This window comes from Tachysurus fulvidraco, chromosome 3 (assembly GCF_022655615.1).
Source record: "Tachysurus fulvidraco isolate hzauxx_2018 chromosome 3, HZAU_PFXX_2.0, whole genome shotgun sequence".
In the NCBI taxonomy this organism is placed as follows: domain Eukaryota; kingdom Metazoa; phylum Chordata; class Actinopteri; order Siluriformes; family Bagridae; genus Tachysurus; species Tachysurus fulvidraco.
In genome coordinates this window covers 981,520-1,001,332 of record NC_062520.1, presented here as the reverse complement: position 1 = coordinate 1,001,332, position 19,813 = coordinate 981,520, and the positions used below count along the sequence as shown (strand labels likewise).

Here is a 19,813-nt window from a genome sequence, read left to right as displayed (position 1 = left end):
TAGCTTTCTACCTGGATCATCTTTACACTACCGATACCATCAACTTCAACCTCTCTCCCGTCACCATCTCACACCAGGCCTTCCAGTGTGATGCTTCTACTTAAACTGATCCCATTATCCCTCCTCCTGCCATTACACGCAGCACCCAGACCCCCGTTCACTCATGGAATTACCACTATGCCTACGGGGTGCCTGCTGGCCTAGAAGTTAATTATGTGTCTCCCTATGCTCCATTACTCCCAGGCCCTTTTCCACCTCCCAGTCCAGACCCTCATCCTCTGGTGCTTCCTCTCCATCCGTTCCTTCCCCTCTTTCTCTCAATCCCACATCTCCAGCTGCTGTCCGATCCCCTTCTCCTGAGTGTTCTTACATATATCTTGAATAAACCACGTCTCACTAGACCTGTCTCCTTCTCTTTCGTGGCTACCTGTGTGTGTGTGTGTGTGTGATTATTCAAAACTACATAAAACTAGTTGATAAGAAAAGATGAGTACATAAGAAATCAGAACTGAGTATATAAATCACAAAAGGTGAGTACCTGAAAAGATGAGATTAGATGAGTATGAATCATAAAAGTGAGTATCTAAAAATGATTACGTATTCTTTAATTTGTACCTAAAAAAAATGATTACGTATTTATAACCCTCTGCCTTGTACCACTCCTCTCCTCCGTCTTGCAAGAGTTTTTCTCAACATACTGTCAGGACTCAGCCCGGACATTGGCCACGTGCATCTGTTTACGTTTCTCGTCACGTGTCTGCCCCGCCTTCGTCTGCTCCTCCCTGTCTACACACCAGTTTCCTATTGTGATTACCCTGTGTACTGTATTTAACTGTGCCGCGTTGACTTGTGCAGCGCGGAATCTACTGTTGTCTTGTCCTGTCTTCAGTCCGTGTCATGTTCAGTGTTTTTGATATTAAACCCTGTTTGTTTTGCTATCCTGCGTTTGGGTCCATTTTTATCCCACGTTCATGACAGTGTATAAATGTTCTCCAGCAGAACTTTCCCCAGAGCTGCTGAACACACTGTATGAACATCTCTCTGCTAGAAATAAAGAGACGTGTTTGTTCAGAGTGACGTCTCTGTTATTATCTTCTTTCATAAAGTTAAATACATCATCTCATATGAGCTGAGACACATGGATCTGTCCAAGAGCAGTCCGTTTATACACAGATGTTCATGTTATATTTTATCCTGATATTAGAACCTTGTGTTCAGGTGGACACTTTATTTCTCACTGATGGAAACACCTCAATTCACTATCAGACAAATAAATCAAACACTTCATCATTTCTCTTCCAGGCTGTGTGAGTGTAATCTGACAGAGGAAAGCTGTAGAGTTCTGTCCTCAGTTCTCAGCTCAAACTCCTCCAGTCTGAGAGAACTTAACCTGAGTCACAATAAACTGCAGGATTCAGGAGTGAAGCTGCTCTCTGATGGACTGAAGAATCCACAATGTACACTGGAGATACTGAGGTACACACACACACACACACACACACACACACACACACACACACACACACACACACACACACACACACAGTTTTAATAAACACTACAACATCCATGTTTTCTTTCTTGCAGGATGTATAACTGCAATATTACAGATGAAGGTTGTGCTGCTCTGGCTTCAGCTCTGAGGTCAAACTCCTCATCACACCTGAGAGAACTGTTACTGAACAATAATAATCCAGGAAAATCAGGAATGAAGCTGCTCTCTGATCTACTGAAGGATCCACACTGTAAACTGGAGACACTACAGTGAGTTACTGACTTACTGTCTCTTTACTGTATGATATTGTGTAATATTCACTGTGTGCTGTAAAATGTCACATCTAATGTGTGTATTTATGCTTCTGTTGTTCATAAGTAATGTGTTTAAATGTGTCTGTAATTCTGTCCTGTTGTGTTTTTCAGCATTGAGGATAAGACACTCACCAGGACTAGTTTATGACAGGAGTCTCTCCTCAGACCTTTTTTCCAGGATAAAGCAGTTATGGTGGTGAAGCGTTAGAACACGTCCCACATTTCCAGCAGTTTGGGAGCTGAATCATTCATATTCAGATGTAGAAGATCCATAACAATAACTGTGACTGATCACATCCTTTTATCCTCTCAGCTACAACTTCACACTTTAACATCTTTTACAATCCAAAGTCAAATCCTTCACAGAGATATCATCACATCATCACACTGATTACACAAATACACATCCATGTGTTACAGATGTTTATACATTATTTTTTACCTCTTTAATTGGATCTCAAATTAGTTTCTCCACAGATGATTGACTCACAGTTGTGATCTTGATTTATTTCTTTTCCTTTAAAAGTCTCTTCTTTTCAAACTCTTTTCAACAAACACATTTAAAATCCCTTTAAACATTAAAGGAATCTTCTTTTTTGTAGTTGATCTATTTTTCTATATTTCAATTTCTTCTTTCTTAATTTCCTCATGACATTTTTTATCTTGGTTGCATCTTGTTTTTATATCATTTAACTTCTTTTTTCCTCTTTCCACCATATATTTTGCTTTATTTCTTCATTTTGCCCCCTCGAGTTCTTTCTCCTCCCTTTTTATATTTTGTTCTCTTTGGCCAATTCATTCTCAAATAACTTTTACTTGTTATTTCTCTTTTCTTTCTTTCTTTCTTTCTTTCTTTCTTTCTTTCTTTCTTTCTTTCTTTCTTTCTTTCTTTCTTTCTTTCTTTCTCCCATTCTACAATATTTAATTAAAAATGTTTAATTAAAAATCTAACATTATCTTCCTCATTCATTTCATTTCCTTTTCTTTTCTATAATTTCTCTAATTTTAAAATCATAGTGGTTTTTCTTTAAACTTTCTATATTTAGAAGCCATACACTTTGTCCCCTTTCTACATTATTCTAGTCTTAAAAAATAAAAACTCATGATACTCAAACTTGTTTCCTTATATCTGATTTTGTCTGTAAAGTTTTCTACATTTCTTATATATAAAATAAAGTCAATCGTTGTCGTGCAAGTTTTTCACTATATCTCTTCTTTCCTTCCTACATTTCTCTCTCTCCACACGTCTATCAGGTTGTTTTCACTCATTAGGTCCTTTAGTTCTTTTCTCTCTGTATCTGATTTAATAACCATCCCATCTGCCATATCAAGTTTATTGAAAACAGTTCCTGAAAGTCCCATCATTATTATTTCATGCTTCTTTAAAATTCTTTCTTCATTACTCGAAGCTTTTCAGCTCGATGATCACACAATGTTCCACAACCAAACAACGTATTTATTTTAGAGTAATGGATGGATTGACAAATTAAGGATAGAGGATAATTAAAATTAAAATAAAGTGTGTTTTCATTTTTTGTTCGTGTTCATGCATTTTATGTAAAAATCCTGGCGAGTAAAATAAAACATTTACTAGCCAGTGGTGAGTCAAGCTTCATTCACAGAAGGGTTTCTCCTGAACTACACGATCATCTCCACTGTCTTGAGAGTGTTCAGCTCCAGGTTGTTAAGACTGCACCAGACAGCCAGCCGCTCAACCTCCAGTCTGTAAGAAGACTCGTCACCATCCTGGATGTGGCCGATCAGTGTGGGTTCATCTGCAAACTTCAGGAGCTTGTCAGAGGGGTTATTAGAGGCGCAGTATTTATAATAAAGTATTAAAATATTTTCTGGTCTAAAACACAAAACACACTGCTGTCAGTGGCACAGTCATCATCGTTATGGGGCGATTAACTGTTCATAAGTCTGACTATATGAGGAAAGAATCTATTCTGGTGTATGATGGAGCTGAAATGTGGTGGTCTGGGTGAGAACATTCATGTTTTTGTCTTCATGTCAGATAACGAGATGACCTGACAATATGGTGCATTCTCTTTAGCTCAGACTCTGTGTTATCTCAACACTACAGTCAGTGTTGACTTCTGAGAGACAATAGTTCACAAAACCACACAGACTTGTCCAGTGAGGTGACTGGTGGCAACGGTGAAGGCACCAAATGAAGACCAACATCAGCCCCATAGTTTTGATTATCTTTAGTTCTGACTGCATGAAAGAACCAGAAGTTCAACTTCCTGTTAAAATTCAAACTCATTTCCAACTGGGACGAGACCAGTGACTGTGGTCTTCAGTAGTAGGACATAAGGATCCATAGACATTAGCAAGTCAAGTCAAGTCAAGTCAAGAAGCTCTTATTGTCATTACAACCATATATAGCTGTTGCAGTACACAGTGAAATGAGACAACGTTTCTCCAGGATCAAGGTGCTACATAAAACAAAGACAGGGCTAAGGACATGTAAGTAGTCTTAGCCACATAAAGTGCAACTGTGCAACCTGGTGCAAACATTGCAGGACAAGACAAACAAGACAGTGTAGGACAAAAGACAGTGCAGGACAAAAAACAGTGCAGACATAAAGTTATAAAGACAATACAAAAAGTACAAAAAGTGCAATACACAAAAGACAATAAACAGTAACAGAAACAGCGCCGACCAACCAGTGTAAATACTGAATGTAAATACTGAATTTTCAAACAATATTTTGTGCAGTAACATTAGAATGAACACAGTTTCTTAGCAGCAGGTCTTTGGATAATATATAGAGTTGTGCAAAAAACAGCAAATGACTGAAATATTGTATAGTATGTGCGTAATGGCTGATATGTTGGACATTATGTGCAAAAACAGCAGAAAAGTGTGCAAAACAGTGTGTATGTTTTGTGATGGTCTATGCAGTCCATACAGATGATGTGTGTGTATGTTGTGCTCAGTATAGTACAGTTCGGTTATTGAGAAGTCTGATGGCTTGTGGGAAGAAACTGTTACACAGTCTGGTCGTGAGGGCCCGAATGCTTCGGTACCTTTTTCCAGACGGCAGGAGGGTGAAGAGTGTGTGTGAGGGGTGTGTGGGGTCATCGACTGTTGCCTGTCGCTGTTGGCTTTGCGGATGCAGCATGTAGTGTAAGTGTCCATGATAGAGGGAAGAGAGACCCCAATGATCTTCTCCGCTGTCCTCACTATCCGCTGCAGGGTCTTGTGATCCGAGATCGTACAGTTCCCAAACCAGACAGTGATGCAGCTGCTCGGGATGCTCTCAATGGTCCCTCTGTAGAACATGGTCAGGATGGGGGAGGGAGATGTGCCTTTCTCAGCCTTCGTAAGAAGTAGAGAAGCTGCTGGGCTTTCTTGGTGATGGCGCTGGTGTTGAGTGACCAGGTGAGGTTCTCCGCTAGATGAACACCAAGAAATTTGGGGCTCTTGACGATATCTACAGATGATCCGTCGATGTTCAGCGGAGAGTGTTCGCTCTGTGCTCTCCTGAAGTCCACAACCATCTCTTTAGTTTTGTCCACATTCAGAGAAAGGTTGTTGGCTCTACACCAGGCAGTTAGATGTTGCACCTCCTCCCTGTATGCTGACTCGTCGTTCTTGTTGATGAGACCCACCACGGTCGTGTCATCGGCGAACTTAATAATATGATTCGATCTGTGCATTGCTCCACAGTCGTGAGTCAACAGAGTGAACAGCAGTGCACTGAGCACACAGCCCTGAGGGGCTCCAGTGTTCAGTGTGGTGGTGCTGAAGATGCTGTTCCTGATCCGGACTGACTGAGTTTTCCCAGTCAGGAAGTCCAGGATCCAGTTGCAGAGGGAGGTGTTTAGTCCCAGCAGGCTCAGTTTCCCTATCAGGTGCTGAGGGATGATTGTATTGAATGCTGAACTAAAGTCTATGAACAGCATTCATACATAAGTGTAGGAGAGCAGTGAGGAGAGCAAAAGGCACAGGGTAGCAAAATAAAACAGATTAAAATGGCTTGTTTGTGGGTTTATTCTTTCCTAGAATAGTTAATTTTTTTTTTTACAAAGTACATGTTTATTTTTAAGTTTAAGCAAAATTGAGATTTCTCCCACTCTAGATTTTTTGTGGGCATGCTTTCTATCGTGTGTTTGTGTGTGTGTCTGTATGTGTTGGGGCGTGTGTGTGTCTGTGTATATGTATGTGTGTGTGTGTGTGTGTGTGTGTGTGTGTGTGTGTGTGTGTGTGTGTGTGTGTGTTGAGGGCGTGTTTATCTGTGTTTGTGTGTGTATATATGTGTGTATATGTGTGTGTTGGGGGTGTGTGTATCTGTCTGTGTGTACACAGTATGTGTGTGTGTGTTCATGTGTGTACACAGTATGTGTGTGTGTGTCTGTGTATCTGTGTGTGTTGGGGGGGTGTATTTGTGTGTGTGTGTGAATATGTGTGTGTTGGGTGTGTGTATCTGTCTGTGTGTGTGTATATGTGTGTGTGTTGGGGGCTCGTGTATCTGTGTGTGTGTTGGGGGTGTGTGTAACTATCTGTGTGTGTGTGTATGTGTGTGTTGGGGGTGTGTGCGCATCTGTGTGTGTGTGTGTGTGTGTGTGTGTGTGTGTGTATCTGTGTATATGTGTTTGTGTGTGTATCTGTGTATACGTGTGTGTGTGTGTGTGTGTGTGTGTGTGTGTGTGTGTTTGTGTATCTGTGTGTATATATATATATGTGTGTGTGTGTGTGTGTGTGTGTGTGTAAATGTGTATATGTGTTTGTGTGTGTGAGAAGTGTGCTTCAATTCTCTACATTTGATTATATTGTCTTCTGGTAAAGTAAATCTGGTTCCTCACTTTTATATACTATCTGCTTAACTCACTTTGTTATAGAGTAGCGTGATTTGAATTGTGTTATATTCTATACCAGGGGTCGGCAACCTTAAACACTCAAAGAGCCACAGAAAAAAATACCACAGGGAGCCACAAATTTATTTTGACATCTAAAATGAAGATAACACGGCATATATCGTTTTTTACCTTTATGGAAAGTATAGAAAAAACTGTAGTGTGTTGCATTTATGAAATCAATTAACTGCTACAGAGTAAACGCAATTTTATTTCTGCAAGCAAACAAAAATATTTTGAACAGTTTGAACTAACCTTAAGAAAAAAGATGCTGGGTTGAAGGTTACTTTCAAATAAAATGTTTAATGTATAATTGAGTCCTTCGTATTCATGACCAAGGCTCTCAAGTTTTGAAGACAGGCAAGCATGACATCTCCAACCTCTCGCTTTTTTTCCATTGGTGTTGCGTTAAATCTTTCCCAGATAGTGCTATTTTCTGATTGGCTATTGTGTAGCCTCTTTTTTGATTGGCTGATAAGTGTCAGGCTCGACTAAGAACTGAGACGCGCTTGATTCCTGCCCGGTTCCACAGAGACAGCAGTGCGGACTGATACGTTTTGGGCGCTGCGGCTTATTAAATATATGATAGTTTTTCTGAGAGAAAATACGATGTGCGGCGGGAGAGCGTGAGAAAAGACCGAAATGCGTGACTGTCACTCTCAATGCGTGGCACTTGACAGCCATGCATGACATAAAAAATGAAACTTGCCGGCTGCAGCAAACCAAAAATGCGCCTGCTTCTGCGTGTCAGATTTCGCAAGTCGGCGGTTATGACGCATATTTTGAAAAAAAAATATATGTATTAAACACGGTTTACTTTAATGTTACGAGACCATCATGATCTTAGAATTTATAATAACATTTTTTAAAAACTAACTAACAAAAATTTAAAATTTAAATTAAATATTTATTTTCCAAATCTACAGGGAGCCGCAGCAGAGGGATGAAAGAGCCACTTGCGGCTCCGGAGTTGCGGAGTTCCGGGGTTGCCGACCCCTGTTCTATACCATTGTTGATTTTATAGTGTTGGTCTTTGTTGTTAACTCAGCTGATTAATCAGGAGTAGTTTCAGTCTCCCTTAAGGTGTGAATTGTGGGCAGGGCTTACCTATTTATATCGTAAGTATCTCTCTCTCATATTGTAACATAAGTGTCTAGTACTGTTTTGATATATTCTACCATACCTTAATTCTCATTCTTGTTTGACTACAAATATGTGCATTAAACCCATCTCTGTCCTCAAGGCCTACTCTCGCAGACGCTCTCATCCACAGAGCAGAGGTCACAATCCCAGTAACCTCATCTACCCTCCTCTGTTGTGTAAGTCTCAAACAGTGGTGGTAGGTGGGCTCTGCAATTGTCAGTCTGCTGTAAAGAAAGCTGATTTTATCTCTGCTTTAACTTCCCATTACTCCTTTGATTTTCTTGCTCTAACAGAGACCTGGATATCCCCACAGAACACTGCTACACCAGCTGCTTTATCCTCTGCCTATGCTTTCTCTCACTCACCACGAGAAACAGGCAGGGGTGGTGGTACAGGTTTATTGTTGTCAAAGAAATGGTGCTTTACACCTCTACTCTTCTCTCATTTAACCATCTCTTCTTTTGAATTCCATGCCATTTCAGTTACCTCTCCTATCAACCTTGTTATCATTGTTGTCTACCGCCCTCCTGGTACCCTAGGAGACTTCCTGGAAGAAATGGACTCACTGCTTAGTGCTTTCCCTTCCGATAGCTCCCCCCCTGACAGTGCTTGGTGACTTCAACCTCCCCTCTGACAAGCTACATTCTTCTTCCCTCCTGTCTCTTCTCGACTCTTTCTCCCTCACACTCAACAGCTACATCCCCACACACAACGGAGGCAATGTCCTGGACCTGGTTTTCACCTGTCCTTCTCCAGCTACAGACGTGACTGCTACCCCACTACACATCTCTGATCATCACCTGGTATCCTTCACCATCACTCTACCTATCCTACCTAAAACTACCTCTCACCCCCTCACTCTTACTCGCCGCAACCTTCACTCTGTCTCCCCTTTATCTGTAGCTTCTGGCACTCTCTTCCCTTCCTGATACTGAGTCTTTTTCCTCACTTTGTCCTTCCCTTGGACTCAGCCACAGATACTTTCCTCTCATCTCTTTCCTCAACTATGGACTTCCTCTGCCCTATGTTCACTAAACCCAAGAAAACTTCTTGTTCTGCTCCTTGGCTTTCAGATGTGCTGCGCAACAATCGAAGAGAGCTAAGATCATCAGAGAGAAAGTGGAAGAAATCACAACTTGATGCAGATCTTGATTTTTACAGAACACTTCTTGTCAAGTTCTCCTCAGATGTGACTTCTGCCAAGACTTCCTTCTACAAGGAAAAGCTTGAAGCTTCCTCACATGACCCTCAGAAATTCCACAACATCATCTCTTCTCTGCTCAACCCTCTGGCTCCACCTTCTACATCCTCGCTGACTGCAGAAGACTTTGCTTCTATCTACCAGGAGAAGATTGAGGAAATCTGCCGGACCTTCACTTCAGCCCCGACTGCACTTACATCTCAGAGTATGCATTCCCCTACACCTTCGTTGTCACATTTCTCAACTGTGGCAGCAGAAGAGATTTTACAACTCATCCAGTCCTAAAAGTCCTATTCCCATCCTAAAGAAACCTGCTCTGGATCCATCAGACATCAGTAACTACAAACCGGTATCACTTCTCTCATTTCTTTCAAAAACCCTTGAACGCATTGTCTATAATCAACTGTCTGTCTTTCTCTCACAGAACAACCTCCAAGATCCCAACCAGTCTGGCTTTAAAGCAGCTCACTCTACAGAGACAGCCCTTTTGGATGTCTCTGAGAAGCTACATACTGCTAGATTAGCCAAACTGCCATCCGTCCTAATCCTCCTTGACCTTTCAGCAGCGTTTGATACGGTCAACCACAAGACTCTCTTATCCACCCTCAAGAGTCTTGGGATTTGCGGATCAGCTTGGGAATGGTTTGCCTCCTACCTGGAAGGACGCTCATATCAGGTAACATGGAGGGGAGTGACATCTGCTCCAAGCAGACTCTCCACTGGCGTCCCATAGGGCTCAGTACTTGGTCCTCTTCTTTTCTCCCTGTATACTCACTCTCTTGGGGAAGTTATTTCATCACATGAGTTCTCTTACCACTGCTATGCTGATGATAGACAACTTATCTTCTCTTTCCCACCCTCAGATGCCACAGCTTCTGACCGGATCTCAGCATGTCTGGCAGAAATTTCATCATGGATGACTGCTCATCAGTTAAAGCTCAATCCTAGCAAAACTGAACTGCTGATCATCAGGTGATTCATCCCCAGGTCATGATCTTGCTATATCCTTGCACAACGATCTGATCTCCCCTTCAGCCACAGCTCGCAACCTTGGGGTAACCATGGACAATCAACTGTCCTTTTCCTCTCATGTTGCTAATGTGACTCGCTCATGTCGGTTTCTTCTCTACAACATTAGAAGGATTCGGCCATTTTTGTCCACACAGACTGCTCAGGTACTTGTTCAGGCTCTTGTCATTTCTAGACTGGATTACTGCAATGCACTGCTGGCAGGTCTACCTATGAACGCAATCCGTATTCCACTGGCTTCCGGTAGCTGCACGCATCCGATTCAAAACACTGATGCTGGCCTACAAAGCCAAAAATGGACCAGCTCCCTCTTACCTCAAAGCCCTCATCATTCCTCGCACTGCACCCCGCAACCTCCGATCTACCAGCACTGCTTGACTGGTTCCACCATCTCTCAGGGTAAGAGGCAAGTAAACTACAAGACTCTTCTCTGTTCTGGCACCAAGGTGGTGGAATGAACTTCCCCTAGAGGTCCGGACAGCTGAGTCACTGGCTATTTTCAAGCGGCGGTTGAAGACCTACTTATTCAGGAAACACTTCAACTAGCACTTCTTTCCTTATCTTTTGCATTTTTAAAAAAAAACAAACCTTTGACACTTTTTCATTGTAACTTTGAACAAATGTTTTAAACTCATGGTATCTTAAGTATGTAACCTAGTGAACCAGCATTAATGTATTCAATGTTAGAGATTTAAGCACTTATGTACGTCGCTCTGGATAAGGGCGTCTGCCAAAATGCTGTAAATGTAAATGAAAGTAAACTTTGACACAATGCCATGGCAACGGTGTTTGAGATATCAAAAATCCCTTCGCAATTTCGCATTAGATTCAATCGCATGAATCCTCTAGGAGGAGTATTTAAAAGTTCATTGCATGCAATTGTGAAAAAATCCACCTTTGTTACTGACACACTTCCTGGGGCCTGCTGGTGGCGCTATACCCGAGACTCACAATAAGCACATCGATGCGATGGGAATCCTTGGCCGAACATACACACCATGTGTCATCACAATAAGACATTTTTTTGGCTTAGATACAAGACATTTCCCTTAGTCGCCTCGCCATGGCAGCACCGTTCGAGATATCAAAAATTTCTTTGCAATTTAGCAAGTGTAACGTCTCTGCATCATGGTGACCACTTTTGGTGTCAATTACATGAATGTCCTAGGAGGAGGATATATATAGCTGCAAGCAGCGATGGTGGGCCCTCGCATGTTTTTTTATCGCTATACGGTGCCTCCCAGGAAACAATGCACGGTGGGCAAGTGTGTAAATATCAGTGGGTAAATATCAGTGGACTATTTTACGTTGTTACTGACCCATGTGGGGACTGTAGGTAAATTAAACCCCACATTTTAGACAAACTGGGGTGCTAGTGAGCCACTTAAGAGACACACCTTTGTCTGACCTTTTTGTCCACACTTAACAGCCGACAAATGTGATGTATGTGTAAAATTTCAAGTTAATCTAAGCATGCCAAAAGCCTTAAATATGCTTGAAATAAAAGTAAACTTTGACATGATGCCATGGCAACAGTGTTTGAGATATCAAAAATCCGCTTCTAATTTCGCATTAGATTCCATCACATAAATCCTAAAGGAGGAGTATTTAAAAGTTCATTGCATGCAAATGTGAAAAAATCCACCTTTGTGGCTGACACACTTCCTGGCGCCTGTTGGTGGCGCTATGTCCGAGATTCACAATAGGCAAATCGATGCGATCGGAATCCTTGGCCGAACATGCACATCGCGTGTCATCCCAATAAGACATTTTTTGCTTTAGATATTAGACACTTCCTGTTTCTCTGAATTCGCCATAACTTAGTCGCCTCGCCATGGCAGCACCATTTGAGATATCAAAAATCCCTTCGCACTTTAGCAAGTGCAACATCTCGGCATCATGTTGACCACTTTTGGTGTCAATCACATGATTTCCCTAGGAGGAGTACTTAAAAGTTCACCACATGCACTTATAAAACAATCCAAAATGGCCGACTTCCTGTTTGGCGGAGATCATAGTTTAGAGCGAGAAAGTTGTTCAGGTCGATGAGATCTATATGCGTACCAACTCTCATACATGTGTGTACATAATTGCCCGATCTGTGCACAAATGTTTGTTTTTGCATTACAGGGGGTGCTACAGAGCCCCCCTGCCATGCCCATATTCCAGCCTTTGCCCGAGCCTAGTGTTGCACGACTCTGACATGTGTGCCAAATTTCAAGAGTGTTCGAGCATGTTAAGGGACCCCAATTGGCCAATGTGTGGAAAAAAAATTAAAGAAAAGAGTAGTTTCAATAACCAATATAGCAGCAAGCAGTGATGGCAGGCCCTCGCACGTTTTTTTTATCGCTATACGGTGCCTCCCAGAAAACAATGCACGGTGGGCAAGTGCATCAATTGGGTAAATATCAGTGGACTATTTGATGTTGTTACTGAACCATTTGGGGACTGTAGGTAAATGAAACCCCACATTTTAGACAAACGGGGGCCCTAGTGAGCCACTTAAGAGACACACTTTTGTCTGACCTTTTTGTCCACACTTAACCGCCAACAAATGTGATGTATGTGTAAAATTTCAAGTTAATCTAGTAGGAGCATGTAAAAGTTTACCGCATGCAGCTGTCAAAAAATCCACCTTTGTGTCTGACACACTTCCTGGCGCCTGTTGGTGGCGCTATGTCCGAGATTCACAATAGGCACATCAATGTGATCTGAATCCTTGGCCAAACATACACACCACGTGTCATCACAATAAGACATTTTTTGCTTTAGATATTAGACATTTCCTGTTTCTCTGAATTCACCATAAATTTGTCGCCTGGCCGTGGCAGCACCGTTCGAGGTATCAAATATCCCTTCGGCATTTAGCAAGTGCAATGTCTTGGCATCATGTTCACCACGTTTGATGTCAATCGCATGAATTCCCTAGGAGGACTACTTAAAAGTTCACCGCATGTAATTATGAAATAATCCAAAATGGCCGACTTCCTGTTGGGCGGAGCTCATAGTTAAGAGCGCGAAAGTTGTTCGGGTCGATGAGATCTATATGCCTACCAACTCTCGTACATGTGCATACATAATTGCCTGATCTGTGCACAAATGTTTGTTTTTTCATTACAGGGGGCGTTACAGAGCCCCCCTGCCATGCCCGGATTCCAGCCTTTGCCCGAGCCTAGAGTCATACGACTCTGACGTGTGTGCCAAATTTCAAGAGTTTTCGAGCATGTTAAGGGACCCCAATTGGCCAATATGTGCAAAAAAAATGTAAAAAAATAAAAATAAAAAAATAATAAACCCGAGCAAAAACAATAGGGCTTCGCACCATTCGGTGCTCAGGCCCTAATTATATAAAAACAAGATGCAACCAAGATAAAAAAAATGTCATGAGGAAATTAAGAAAGTAGAAATTGAAATATAGTAAAATCGATCAACTACACAAAAAAGAAGATCCCTTTAATGTTTAAAGGGATTTTAATAAAGATCTTAGGTAGCACCAAAACTTTGCTGGTCTAGACCGCTTGAACCGCTTGTGTCCGGGGCTGGGGGCGGGGCTACTGTTAGCGCATTTGATAATATGCCTTAAGTATACTAATGTTTACTACACTTTTATTTTACCATATGATACATTATCGGCACAATACAGAGTGCTAACAGAGCATGAGAAATGAGGACAAACACAAGACATCTGCTAAAAGTGCCTCAAAGAGAAATAAAAATTAATGAGAGTCACACAAATGATCTGGAAATTGCAAAGCAAAATGAACAATTAGGAATGCAAAGCAATACTAAAGAGTCTGTAACTGTAAATAGACAGGATGCTGTAGGACAAACAAAACGTCATTAGAGACAAATAATAAGGCCAAAAAAGACTAATAGAAGAAAAGAGGAAATTTTACAAATTGTGGATAAATGAAAAAAAAATTGGTGTAATATTTGTAGTCACGATTTGTAGTCATTTGTAGAACCATTACATGACCAATAATATTGGACCGTCTCTATTCAGCGCATATGTCTTTTTTTATTACTTTTCAGAGCGCCGACAGTCAAATCCATTCTGCTTAAGGAATGTCCTAATAAATTAAACTCCATTCCGTGTTTTACCTACAGAAATGACCACGCTCCTACTTCCTGATATCCATGGGCGTCGGAGCCATTGTGTGTGTGTGTGTGTGTGTGTGTGTGTGTGTGCGTGTGCGTGTGTGCGCGCGCGTCACTGCCCTTTACCCCCTCTGCAGTATAAACTGTAATAAAAAGTGCTCCATTTTGTAACGAGTGAAAAGTAAAAGATTTGAGGAGTAAAAACACAGTGAGTATCTAAAGCTCTAATATATAAACACACTGAAGTGACACTAGATACAGAAGAGTTTTGTGGGTTTGTACTGAAGCTTTAAACTATATCCCGGACGATCCCCCACTTTTGTCACAACCGGCTCAAGTCATGACAAAAAAAGGAGGACGCAGTGAAAACCAACATACCATTTAATCTTTTATATAAAATGTGAAAAATTAGTCCCCCTAAACACAATCAGCACCAAACTTAAATAAGGAGAGATAACCAGCAACAGGTGCACACGATTTAGCGGTACAGCACCACCCACTGGCCAGCCGTAGCGGGGAAGCAGGACACCAGTCACAGTGTTCAATCCCAGCAGGCTCAGCTTCCCAATCAGGTGCTGAGGGATGATTGTGTTGAATGCTGAACTAAAGTCTGTGAACAGCATTCGTGCATAAGTGTCTTTATTGTGAAGGTGGGTGAGGGCTAAATGGAGGACTGTGGCAATGGCATCGTCTGTGGACCGTTTTGGACGATACACGAACTGTAGGGGGTCCAGTGAGGGTGGTAGCTTGGTCTTGATGCGCCTCATGACGAGCTTCTCGAAGCACTTCATAACTATAGGTGTGAGTGTGACGGGACGATAGTCATTGAGGCAGGACACTGTATAATTCTTTGGGATGGTAGTCTTAAGGCACGTAGGAACAACAGCGCTGCTCAGGGAAATGTTGACGATGTCAGTAAAGACATCCACTAGCTGTTCTGCACATTCTCTGAGCACCCTGCCAGGAATGTTGTCTGGTACAGCAGCCTTCCATTTGGCCCTTGCTATTCTTAGGGCCGCCCTGTCCCCTGTTCTGAAGGCTAGGTCACTTTAGCAGTCATCCACGGCTTCTGGTTGGAGCGTGTGGTGATGGTCTTGGAGACAGTCACATCATCAATGCACTTGTCGATGTAGCTGGTCACTGATGCCGTGTACTCCTCCAAGTTAATGGTGTCACTGTTGGTTGCAGCCTCCCTGAATATGTTCCAGTCAGTGCACTCAAAGCAGTCCTGAGCAGAGGTGGCTCCTTCTGGCCAGGTTTTCACCTGCTTCAGAACCGGTTTAGAGTCTGACGAGAGGTCTGTATGCTGGAATTAGCCTAACAGAGATGTGGTCTGAGTAGCCGAGGTGGAGGAGGGGCTCCGCACTACAGGGGACAGGGCTTTTGTAATGTTTGTGTAAACAAAATCCAGTGTGTTTCACCTCTCATCACGAAGAACACATGTTGGTGGAATTTAGTCAGCACTGACTTGAGATTTGCATGATATAAATCTCCGGTGATGATAAACAGTCCGTCTGGGTGATCATTCTATAGATCACTAACAGCTCCATATAGCTCACATAGAGCCCCTTTAGCATTAGCGCCTCTTTAGCATTAGCGCTGTTGAACAGTGGTAAATTCTCATGGTAAATAAAATGGCCTGCATCTAACAGTCACAAACTCCACTGATGATGAGCAGTAATTAGAAACAAGCACAGAGTTCTTACACCATTCTGTGTTGATGCAAACACACACCACCACCACCACGAGTCTTACCGCACAGAGCTGCATTTCTGTTGGCTCTATATGAAGTGATCCAGTCCAGCTGAATGGCGGCGTCTGTATCTCTGAGCCACGTCTCCTGGAAAACAAACATGCAGCAGTTTCTAATCTCTCGCCGTGTAGAGCGTTCGAGTCGGATATAGTCCAGTTTATTGTCCAGGGAGCTTTCGGCGTCCCCTCTCCTGGTCTCTGGTATCAGGCGACACACAGACTGTAGGCCTGGTCTCCACAGCAAGCCGAGGTCACGAAGCCTTTCCGGTACATTATCGTGCAGGTTGGTTGTTGCACGATTTCTGTATATTATTAGTTCCTGGCAGTTGTATACATGAACACCGCTGTCTCTGGTGTCCATGTACTGGTAATAGTCAGGCTAAAAATCGTAAAAGACTGCAAAACATTTAGGTGCATAAACAGTTGTTGAAGTACTCGGCAGGTTGGCTCTTCTAAACATAAACCAGGCTGGAGGCTGCCTTAGCTCTTTCTTTTTCTTCCAGACAAATGATCAGGGATCTGTGGAGCTCAAACCATCACTTCCAGGACTCTATGTTCTTCTTTACCCTGAAGATAGTTCTTAATGACATAGGCTACATGTTTGCTGCTGAATAAATTTGAATAAATAGGTCATCCTGCTGCAGAATAAATTTGGTGTCAATCAGTACCTCCCTGATGGTACTGCATGATGGATAAGTAGGTGTCTGTATTTCTCAGCATTTAGGACACCATTAATCCTGACCAGATCTCCAACTCTATCTGCAGAATTCTCTCCATCCCTTCAGTGAACAACCTGCCTCATGCCACAGGCAAATATTTCTGTGCTCAGTTTTGACATGAAACTATCTCCACAACCTCACCTCAGTAACAAAGCTTGGTTCCTCACCTGGTGTGAGGCTTCTATACAGCTGTGTCTGTTTACCTTAATGACTGGGCGTCAACCTACATATGAAACTGCTGATCATCAGCACCTGCTGGTATCACTGGTTAATCACACAATGAATCTGATCCAACAAAATAAAATGATGTTGGATTGAAGCCAAAGGGTCATCACACCAAATATTGATTTAATTTAGATTTTCTTGTTTGTCACTTTCATTTTGTAATAAAAAAATAAACACTTAAAATTTGAAATTTATTTAATTTTGAAAGTTTTGCACAGTTCTTTAAATATATCCATAACCCATTTAAAATAGTTCAATAAAAATCTTAAACTTAAAATACTAAAAGTTTGAAGTGAATTAAAAATGGCTTAAAAGGTGGCTTATAATTTATTTGTAGTTTAATTGCAGATATTTCTAAATATATTTAACTTATTCATTCATTCATTTTCTACCGCTTATCCGAACTTCTCGGGTCACGGGGAGCCTGTGCCTACTCAGGGTTCATCGGGCATCGAGGCAGGATACACCCTGGACAGAGTGACAACCCATCACAGGGCACACACACACTCTCATTCACTCACACACTCACACACTACGGACAATTTTCCAGAGATGCCAATCAACCTACCATGCATGTCTTTGGACCGGAGGAGGAAACCAGAGTACCCGGAGGAAACCCCCGAGGCACGGGGAGAACATGCAAACTCCACACACACAAGGTGGAGGTGGGAATCAAATCCCCAACCCTGGAGGTGTGAGGCGAATATGCTAACCACTAAGCCACGTGCCCCCGTATTTAATTCAATTCAATATAATTTATTTATATAGCGCTTTTAACAATTCCCATTGTCTCGAATTTAGAGCGAGATGTTGATCGCTAGACAGACCAAAAAATCAGGCCATACCTGGAAAAAACACTGTTCGAATGTCTCTTGATTTTTCCTTCTGTAGCAGCAGCAGTTGCATTTGTGAGGGTAGTAGCAGTCATAGTTGCTGAGGTCACTTTGTTGGTCATGTTAAAGTAATTACACAGTTATTATAGCTATACACTTATACATCATACATCATACATGGTTTAAATACTTTTTTACAAGCATGTTTGCTGGAATTTTCACTTCTATATGTCTCTGTGACTGAAAATGAAAGTTATTTTCTCTGTGTTCAAGTTCTAGCTCTGGTCTCTGAACCAGATAGAGTTGAGCAGCTGTGTGTGAGATAAAACTACTGAAAAATAAAGAAAAAATAAGTAAATAAAGAATATGTGTTGTCCCTCTCCTGCCTCCAATCAAGTTTTGATGAAGAATTTAACATAGAAGAACATTAAGAGAAGAAGTGAAATTAACACAGTCTGTTAGCTACCGGGTTAGTTAACAAATATTAAACTATTTTAAGGTGAGGGTATGATTGTTACACCACAGTGCCAAGTGTTTTCTCTTTAATTATTATTATTTTAAGTGTCACTACATTATTTAGAGTAATGTTGACAAGTAAAAAAAAAAATCAAGTAAAGACTAGTAAAGTATTCAGTTGCCTGATAATTTTCTGAGGGGTCAGGTGGTGAGCCAAACAAATTAGATAACTCAGTGAGATAAAACTATATGCATTAACTGGTGTGAATTTACATCTGACATGGTAACATGGCAAAGAGTATATGAGTAAGACACATTTTAAATGAGATGATTGTCAGAGAAAGCTTCAGATTAAAGCACTGTGACTATATTTTCTATATTTAATCTGAGGGTTAGAACAAGATCAAAATTGTGACCTCCATTATGAGTGGGTCTTATTCTGGTTAACTTCTACTGAATCTAAGATGGAAACATCTGCTGTTCTCAGGGAATCTTCTAACTTATCAAAATGAATATTAAAGTCTCCAACAATTACTGCTTTGTCTAAAGAAACAACTAGGTTTGAAATGAAATCTGCAAATTCACAGACACAGTCTCTATATTGTAAACCCTATGTGATAACTCAATGCAGCTAGCAGACGGTCAGATTAGCCTGCTTGTCTGGTCCCTGGCCCTGGCTCTGGATTGTCACAGATTAACTAGGCCTGTTCTTAAACTATATGTGCTATACTGCAAGAAATGAGAGCAGAACCTTTCCATGTGGGATGGACACCGTCCCGTCCTGACAGGCCAGCCTTGCCCTCAAAAGTGCTCCAATTATCTATGAATCCCACATTATTTTCGGAGCACCACCTGGACATCCATAACCTGACCATAACCTGCTGTAAGCTACATCACCACGCCGCATTGGGATTGGGCCAGAGCATATTACAGCATCAGACATTGACGTCATAAAGTATTACAACAGCCAGCCAACATCATCTTCACTTCAACTCACACAGTAATTATGTAATATAAGGGTGAACGATGTGACAGCGATTCCAACTAGTGGCTGATTGCAGTACAATTTTACAAATCTTTTTAAACCTAAATGAATTAGATCCAGACAAATGAGTTCTGGGAATAGTATTCTGCCATTTTTACAAGTTTGGTTAGTTTTATAAGGTTTTTTTTTTTAAATTAATTAGTTATTTGGTGATAAATACAAGGGTTTGGTTAATTAGCAAAGCCATTTTTTAATCTCCTTAATCAGCAGTTTTCCCTGAGGTTTTGTTGCTCGGTTTGATGTCTAATAACTATATATTATGTTCATAGCACCTATATATTCACCTGTATATTATATTCATAGTACACACACATCTGTAAATTACTTCCATATTCCCACTTTATTTAACTTGTCTAAATCTTGTACAAACTGTATATCCTGCACTTACTACTAGTGCACTCTGGTTAGACCTAAACTGCCTTTTGTTGCCTTGTACTTGTACATGTGTAATGACAATAAAGTTGAATCTAATCTAATCTAAACTTTGTACTGATAAACTTTGTACTGGTCTTTGTACTGATAATGTAAGTAGAAAACCAAAAAAGGCTTCAAAACACAGTGGGACTGAACATACACTCTGTGAAACAGCAAAGAATTGTCATTAGTGAAAGCATCTAATTTGCATATTTGTAATAAT

General features: G+C 41.3%; 1 long non-coding RNA gene across 1 annotated transcript; it reads left to right on the top strand.

Moving 5' to 3' along the window:
• The first annotated feature begins 1,432 nt into the window (after positions 1–1,432).
• Positions 1,433–2,080, top strand: LOC125140881. The gene is made up of 3 exons (XR_007140186.1): positions 1,433–1,476; positions 1,588–1,764; positions 1,921–2,080. It is a non-coding gene; the product is annotated as an uncharacterized LOC125140881 (long non-coding RNA).
• Positions 2,081–19,813: the final 17,733 nt, after the last annotated feature.